The 8851-nt window shown below is 44.1% G+C and overlaps 1 protein-coding gene across 1 annotated transcript in view; it reads left to right on the top strand.

Moving 5' to 3' along the window:
• The first annotated feature begins 2977 nt into the window (after window positions 1-2977).
• The window catches only part of LOC120098206 (uncharacterized), a 46546-nt gene continuing 40672 nt past the window's right edge, over window positions 2978-8851 (top strand). Inside the window, exon 1 of the mRNA XM_039097309.2 lies at window positions 2978-4298. The gene's annotated coding sequence lies outside the window, so the exon portion shown is untranslated. The remainder of the gene's footprint in view (window positions 4299-8851) is intronic.

Below are 8851 nucleotides of genomic sequence, written 5' to 3'. Positions count from 1 at the left end.
TTCGGAGGGTTGTTTCAATTTCTGACAGTTCCGACAGCTCCACACATAAATCAGCGGTAAAATCTCTTGTGTTAGCAGACAGTGAAAGGTTTAAATCATTTTCTGTGAAGTCGGTTATGTTGCTCAATCTCTGATGCTTTATCGTGTCTTTTTAGCCCTCTCTTTGGTAAGGCAAGGATATCTATATTAGGCAAATGAAAAATGAACTGTACTCTATCCTCTTGGTAATACAGCTGGTGCTTTTCCAAAATCACACACTGCCGTTGACAAATAACTGTAATAATCACAACCGAGCTCTAATTTCTTGGACCATATTTTTCCAAGCATTTGTCTTCCAGCTATGAAGATGGACAGAATTGTTTAACGTTTTCTCACTTGGAATCTGAAGGACACTGTCAGGGGCTGTTCCTATGGCTTCCATTCACTAGAAAGGCCTCTGTGCCGGTGCCTCAGTTTCCTTGTGTGTAACATGTCTCATCCTCGGACTGGAAAGTGACAGAGAGTGGCAGCCAGTCCTTTAAGGGAAGAACCCTGGCTTGCTGTTACTTTTCTTGTTTGTTTGTGGCAAGGTCTCATGTGGCCCAGGCTGGCCTCCAGCTCTCTGCATAGCTTAAGATGACCTTGAACTCCTAAATCCTCCTGCCTGCACCTTTCTAATGCTAGGATTGCAGGCAAGTGCCACCAGGCTTGCTTTCTGCAGTGCAGTGGGAATCACACCCAGGGCTTCGTGCATGCTAGGCAAACACTCTCCCAACTGAGCTAAATCCCCAGTCCCGATATTTACTTTGAAATTGAGAACATGTACGCTTTCCTTTCAGAAGACATCTTTGAGAATTTAAGAATTCAAAATTATACCTCCAAATAAAACACAGAGAGTTTCCCCAAAGGACTTCCCCGAGAGAACCACTTTGGCTCTAACACAAACTGCTTATTGCTATAAGCAAATACCTTAGAAAGAGAGGAACTAGGCAATCTAGAAGAGGAACCAGGCCTCTTATGGGCAGAAGGGGCCTGTTATTTCTTGTTCTATATCCCAAAGAAGCCACTTAGCTGTTGTCATCCAGCTGAATCTGAGAAAGAGGCACAGTTTGTTTCAGGAGACATTTTCTTTTCTTCTCTCTGTGTCTATCTCTGTCTCTGTATGTCTCTCTGTCTCTCTGCCTCTCTGTCTCTCTCTCTGTCTCTCTGTCTTTCTCTGTCTCTCTCTGTCTCTCTCTGTCTCTCTCTGTCTCTCTCTGTCTCTGTCTCTGTCTCTCTGTGTGTGTGTGTGTGTGTGTGTGTGTGTGTGTGTGTGTGTGTATGTGTGTATGAATGTATGTGTGTGTCTGGTTGGAGACCAAAGGACACCCTCAGGAGATGTCCACCTTCTCTTACCAGGACCTGAGTGGCACTCACTAACTAGGTTAGCTGGCTGGCCCACAAATCTCAGTGGTCCTGTCTGCCTCCTGAGTGCTGTTTTGTTGTTGTTTGTTTTTGTTTTTGTTTTGTGTGGGTATGGGCACATGAAAATCCAGCCCTCATGCTTGTATGACAAGCACTTACCAATGGAGCTATCCTCAGGCCTCTTTGTCTTTTGCAGCATGCTCTCTTATCTCCTGTACTCTACCCTTGGGGTTGGCACTCTGGTGGGCTCCCCAGGACTCCATGGATATTTTACCTAAGGAAAAATTGAATACTGGGTTCCATTGAACCCCCTTCTCTAATAGAATGAACACTATTTTGTTATGTTCCTTCCTGACCTTGTCAAAGAAAAGTCATTGCTATAAGCATAGCCAGAGACATCTCCATCTGCTGAGGGAAGGATGATCTTTAAGGGGGAACATAATGGACACCACCCCTTGGCTTCCACTTTCCTGACACAATTGTCAACTGGTATTCCCAGCAGACAGGGAGTCAGGTCATGGAGGCCTGCTAGTTTCCATGAGAACTTTGGGACTCTGGGCTCACCTGAGAACACAGAACAAAAGTAGCCAGGAGCTTGTGTAGCTAACTTTCAATACAGGATCTTTTTTTATTGCAGACGTGTCTCAAGGGCCCAAGCCAATGGTGATCAAATGTAGTCTGCTATGGATTCCAGGAAATGACTGACCGAAAGACCACAGTACTGCAGAAGCCCTGTAATGAGAGGGCAACGGACTCATAAATGGGCGAAGGAAGGGATTGGCTCGTGAACTGTCCCTCTCCGTGAGTCCATGGTTCCGCGGGTCCACGGCTTCTTTCAGGTGGACTTTCATACTCGTATCTCCAGATTCCACGGGACATCTGTGCTTCATTAGCTATGTGTCATTAGGTTTATAATGTGATTTAAACAAACCTCCCTAAGCTGCAAAAAGGGAGGCTCCTGAGAGTCCCAAGTTCCCCATCTGGCCTTGCAGGATGCTCACAAAATGGCTACATGAAGCCACGAATATCATGGGGCCCGGAAGACGGATCTCAAGCCAGGATGAAGTCAGATTTGTTTATTTATTTATTTATTTTTTGGTCTCCTGTTAAGATCTTTAAAAGGGGCCCTGTAAATCTGAGAGCATCTCTCCAGAGACAAAGAAGAATTTGGCTGTAGGGCTTGGAGGGCTCTGCTAATTCCAGAAGTTTGGGTCTCTGAACTCCCCCGCAGCCTTCCTTTCCCTCTGCTTTGGAAGGGAGCACAGTTAACACATGCTTTCTGAGAGGGAGAAGGAAATGCGAAACACCGTAGCAGTTTGCTGGGACTGCAACAGGAAGCAGGAAGCGGCCACTTTTTGAGTGTTCCCTCCAGCAATGATTAAAGTAAAAGCAGGTAGTCAGTCATGTGACAGGGCTGAAATGTATAAACTGAGTATCACACTGCTCTGAGAGTGGTTGCTATGGTAACCCAGACAGAGATGGAACAGCAGTAAAGGAGAGCTGCCCTGAAAGCAAATGTTATTGATTAAATGAGATTTTCTTGGGGGGGGGGGTATGGAGGGGAAGAGACCATAGTGGCGAGAATGGACGTAGGAATCAGGTGGACCTAGGATAAGGACCTTGTGGAGAGTCTGGCTTGGTCGTATATTGACAGGTCTTGTCAGGACTCCTCATAGAAGTGGGAAGTTAAAATAATCCCCTGCACAGGCTGCTGTTTCCAGGAGAACTTCTCGATTTCCACATTATATAGTAAATCCATTGTTTCAGGACACCTCAGAGGCTGGAGGTGGGCAGTAGTGCTTGGCTTGACTTAGAAGCTCCATTTGGAAGCAGGAGTATCACCCCACAGCGTTTCTTGGCTACACGAATCAAGCGTCTGCTTATGTCTGCCTGGGTTCCCTGTTCTGTCTTCAGTTGTCCAAACTGCCACTGTAGAGATGGGAGGCAGAGAAGCCCTGCACGTGTGCTTTCAAGTCAAGTGGGAGAGGCTTGCCACAGCTTTGCTTTTAATTATCTCTTGAAGAGACAAACTCTGGTCCACGCCTCAAGATCATGGGGGGAAGTAACTTATATGTGGCCATAAGACAGCCTGAAGACAGAGGTTCCACAAAATGTGAGATAGAAAGCATGTGTGTGGGTGACAGTACCAAGACCAGCAAAGCGGCAGGAGAGGAGGCTCAGGAACGCGTATAGAGGACATGAGGTTGGTCCAGGTTGGGGGACTCACAAAGCACTGTAACTAGCTCCAGAGGATCTGACTCCCTCTTCTGGCCTCTGAGGGGAACTGTACTCATATTTACATATCTATACATACCAACAGTGAAGTAAAGTGTGTGTGTGTGTGTGTGTGTGTGTGTGTGTGCTAGAGTAGGGCCCGATGTCCACAGACAGAAGCACCGACGACTGGAGGCTAGCCCTTGCTGTACACCAGATAAGCTCTGAGAGCTGCCAGGTTCCAGGACTTCAGGAACTGCCAGCTGTGTGTTCAAGCCTCTGTCCTCTCCGGGGAGGAGTTTCAGATTTGGTAAAAAGCTTTCTTTTAAAAATGGAAATTGATGATCTAAAAATTGTTATCTACTTGTGCCTTTGCCGTCGCCACACACCGGTGGCGTGGCTTCCCAGGATAACCGCTGTCCCTCTGAGGCTCATGACCTTCCTTTTGTCCCTCACCTTCCTTTTATTTATTTACTTTTTATTTTCCCCCAGCAAAGCTGTACAATACCATGCAGCCCTCTGCCAGCAGATCTGTTACTAAAGGAATTCATGCATCTTGCATCTTGAAGATGCATTATTAATGCTTGGACAAATCACATCAGGTGAAGCCCAGCAAGTCCCTGGCACTGCAGAAAAGGAACAAAGGCTGGTTCTACAAGGGAGCAATGGATGAGACAAATTATAACAGCTGGGAGTTTCTTGTAAGTAAGATGACATAGAAAGCAGAAATGCTAAAATTGTGTGCACAGACAACAACTTCGTAATTCTGCAGTAAGGCAGATGCCACATGGTGCTGGGTGAAAGCCACTCTAACTGTGGCTTCCATCAAGTCACCGTGATGCAACTCTGAATTTCCCAACAATAGAGGCCAGCTTGCTGGTGACCAAATTGCTACCAAGCACATGATTTTCAAGATGGACTAGGAAAGGTCCATTTAATTTTTTAACAGAGCCAGTAATCAGCCTTGGCGGCATAGTGGGAGAAATAAAGTGTGGCTTGGGAGAACGTACTAGAAGGGTCTGGGGTGAAAAAAACCCTCTGGGACCTCTGTCCTTCAGCAGAATCTCTCTTGTCATCTTTCCTGGAAGGGGATGCTTGGGTAGTGTGCCCAAGACTACAGGGCGATTTTACCCTTCTGCATGTACACTCGCAGACTGGATGATTGGACATAGATAAATATCAGGTTTATTTCAAATGGATTAGAAAAGGCCACGAATGCACAATCATTTGGCTGTGCGGATCCATGGCTGTGCTGAGTCCCAGTGGTCACTGATGACACATGGCCTGCTAGCGAGCTGCTAAGACTCCTCTGCCTTCTCCTGTAGGACCAAGGCAGGGGAGATTTGTCTGCAATGGTTGGTTACAGCTGCTTTCGGATGCCAAGCTACGCATATCCAGCCAGTTCATTAAACAAGAATCCTTACGGCATCTTGAAAGAAATGATAATTGTTTTTAAATGCAAGAGCTGGGGACAGGTTGCAGGAAAGGTTTCTTCAGTGTGTGTACGTGTGTGTACACTCACACACGCTTGTGTCTCATGCGTACACTGATCTCTTGTTTTATGCAGGAGTGTCCACATTTTCTATGTGGAGAGTAATTTCCATTCTTCGCAAGTCAACAACAAACATGAAATCATTTGATTATGCTTTCATAATCTTGATTAAGAACCATCTAAATTATCTTGCTAGATTCACCCAAAGAGTTTGCTGATTGCTTTTTGATGTGTACCAGAGTTTCCTGTACTGCTACCTCAAAGGGTTCTCTTCACAGTGAGCTGAAGGGAAACTCCCTGCGACTTGGACAGTCTTACTTAGAATACACGTGATGAAATCCGTATTGGGCCAATTAACCTGCAGCAACACAAACCCATGACCATGAAATATGAGGGTGCTGATGGCCTTCTCACCGCGTTTTCCATTTCATTTACATATGTGTGTGAAATGAAAAGTAATGTATTTATATAGAATATACATTTACATATATGTGTGCATATGTTTGTGCATTTGTGTATATATATATGAGTGTGTGTATACATGTACATGTATATATGAGCCTATGTGTATTCATGTATGTATATGTTTCTGATGTGTGCATGTAATTTGTGTATGTATGTATGCATGCGTGTATATGCATGTTTGTATGTATGTATGTATTACTTTATAGTATTGGATCTGTCTTCTACAAAAGTCATTTCACCTTTAGAACCATTGATTCCTCAATGTGTTTTTGACATTCTGTGAGACAGCTGTGAGATGACTTAACTTGAGAATTTTATTTATGGCAGAATCTCATGTATATTTTCTTCCTTCCCTAATACACGTTGCTTTAAATGATGGAGGGATTCTGGACCAGGTCACTTGATAAAAACAGGAACTATTCACAGTCTTCAGCTTCAGCTCATCTGGTTCCTTATAGACAAGGGGCCAGAACTCTTGGGAACTAGCCACACGCTGATACTCTTGCTTCTCCTGTTCCCCACAGTGGCATATCCCAGGAATAGACGATCGTGCTTGTAGGCTTAAAATTGCCTTTTTGGGCTGGAGAGATGGCTCAGCAGTTAAGTGTATTGGCTGCTCATCCAGAGGTCCTAAGTTCAATTCCCATACTCTGCATGCTGGCTCACAACCATCTGGGATCTGATCTGATTTCATCTTCCATTGTGCCTGAAGACAAGACAGCTTCAGTGCGCGCGCGTGCGCGCGCACACACACACACACACACACACACACACACACACACACACACACACACACACAGCCTTCTTTGAAGTGGGTACACAATAAGATAAGCCTTCAAATAATTGCCTTCAGCTTTCGGACTTGAATTTCACCAGACACATCAGACATACACAGATTATTTCCAACAGAAATGTTTGTAACTTGTAGTAATTGGGCATTTCATACTACGGTAAGTCTCCACAGGACTTGGGGCTCATCTTTGCATTTAGGGTCTTACCTATCTCTTGCTTTTGGAGACCATGGCCTTGAACCAACAGGGAGTTTGTAGGCAAGGGCTGTCTATGAAAGAGGTATAAAGAAGGGGAGAGAAACATGCTTCTTTGTTCAGAAATAAGGCGATGCTAAGTCTGAACAAGAAACCAAAGTAACAATGTTTTCAAACTTTAATGTGAAGAGAGAAGGATCTAACTATTGCCTCACCAGTCTCTAAGAAGGTGGTTTGGGTTTTGTTTCATTTATTTCCAGGCAGAGTATAGTCTTGAAAGGTCATGGTAAACCCAAAAGAACTGAGATGTGTTTGCTCTCCTGGGTAGGAAAGTGACAGCAACAGTCCAACGCAATGCAAGGATGGGTGCGAGGGACATTTGTGGAAAGGGTGAGGAATATGAAGAACGGCTTCACAGTTGTGTAAGAAAAGGCTCTGTGTGAGAGTCTCCAAGCACAGGTCGTGTCTTTCCTTATAGGAAGGCACTTGAGGCAAAGGGGTGTATAAATATTCTAGCATGGGGAGGCAGAGTGCTAGAGAGCATGGGGAGAAATTCTGTCACTGCACTTGAACTTGGGAGGTGGAAAGAGGCAGGTAGTCCCATCAGAAAGGCTAAAGACCAAGATGTGACACATCTACTTAGAAGTCTGGATTTCACTTCCAAATGAAGAGCAGGAAACAATGATCACATTTACACTTTGGGAAGGTAAATCTCTTAGACTGGAAAAAATAAATTGTAGGGGGAGAGGGGCAGTCCTCTTTCCAGAGCATCAATGAGAGCCAAAATAAGGTAATGACCACGAGGATGGAAGGAATGGAAAAATCTGTTATTTCTATACCTGTCCAAACAAACAAACAAACAAACAAACAAACAAACAACCCCGCCAAGGTTCCAAATCCCCAGCTCCCCATGAGCTACCATGGCTCTACCAGACCACCATTCCTTGCAAACGGAACATGGTTTGCTTTTAGTCTATTCAGCCATGGCCAGCATTACCTCCTCTGGTAAGCCCAATCCCCTCTTGTTTGAACTCAAATGGGATAAGAAATACCCATAATGGAGCAGTTACCAGAACATGTGGTGTGTGCATAGGGTCTTCTTGATGGTGGGACTGTTCCTCACAGATCATAACATGACCTCCACCCCATGGGCATTTGCTGAAGATGCTTCAAAATGATAAACGTGGCAGCTCAGTTGCCATTTCATCAACCAAAGGAACTAAGAGTGCTTGCCATTCCAGAGCTGTGGCTAGAACAAGTTTCTGGCCATTCTGTACCTCTGAATGGCAGCTGCAGAATGCAAACTCCTGTTGGGTTGATGGTTCTGTGGTGAATTATTTACATCCATGTAGACCAACAGATAGAAATAAGATAGGAATCTCAAATGTGCAGTCATATTGGGCTTATTTACATAGATGTGTGTGTGTGTGTGTGTGTGTGTGTGTGTGTGTGTGTGTACATGCTCAGAATGTGTATGTGGAATACATAGAGAAAGGATATACTACCATTCACTTGTCTAATTTTGATGATGATGTAGGATCAGTCACTGAATTTTAGTGACTTCACTCAGTCCTTTAAGTATACTTAAAGCTGTATTTTCAGGTCAAAACTTAAAAACACATTATTATCACTATTTTGTCTTTCTGTGATTTTGGGAACCCGACCATGTTCAATGAGTAGGATGAAGGCTGATTTTCTTTCCCTCCTGTTCTATGTGTTATCTTGTTTGATTTTTTTCCCCTGGAAATCATTGAAGTTATTGTCTACCCTTCTGTTTTAGACTACAGAGATTCTTCTGGTGTCTAGCATACTTTCACTGTTGTGGAAGCTAAGGTTCTCTGTTTCCGGGTGTCTCTATATTATCCTCAGGGCAACATCGAATGCTGGAAATTGCATGAAGATATGTTACGGCTTGGTCCTGCCCATAAGTGCTAGGTGACATTTGAGATACCCCAGCTAGGGGACATTTGAATATCCCTCTGAGCCTGAGAGCTGTTTTCTTTCTCCTGTAAACTACAGTTGTTGGACTGACTGTTCTAATGGTTCTTGTACTTAAGAAACGAACTGTTTTACTGTGATCATTACTTTAGCAACATTTATCAACTATTGTTGAAAGCCCTCTTCTGGGCAAGACAGGAAACAGCAAAAATGAATGAAATAATAAGAAAATAAATAATAAGCTAGATTTCCAAAGCTCATTGTCCTGCATAGATACTTTTCTTCTGGAATTTTGAGGCAGTGGATCTTGAATTCCTTACTACTCAACTTCATCTCATAATAAAAGGTGATATGTTGTGGCTGGAGTTCGAAG

Source organism: Rattus norvegicus, chromosome 18 (genome assembly GCF_036323735.1).
Source record: "Rattus norvegicus strain BN/NHsdMcwi chromosome 18, GRCr8, whole genome shotgun sequence".
NCBI lineage: Eukaryota > Metazoa > Chordata > Mammalia > Rodentia > Muridae > Rattus > Rattus norvegicus.
The sequence above is the reverse complement of the archived record's forward strand: the minus strand, read 5'-3'. Positions and strand labels throughout refer to the sequence as shown.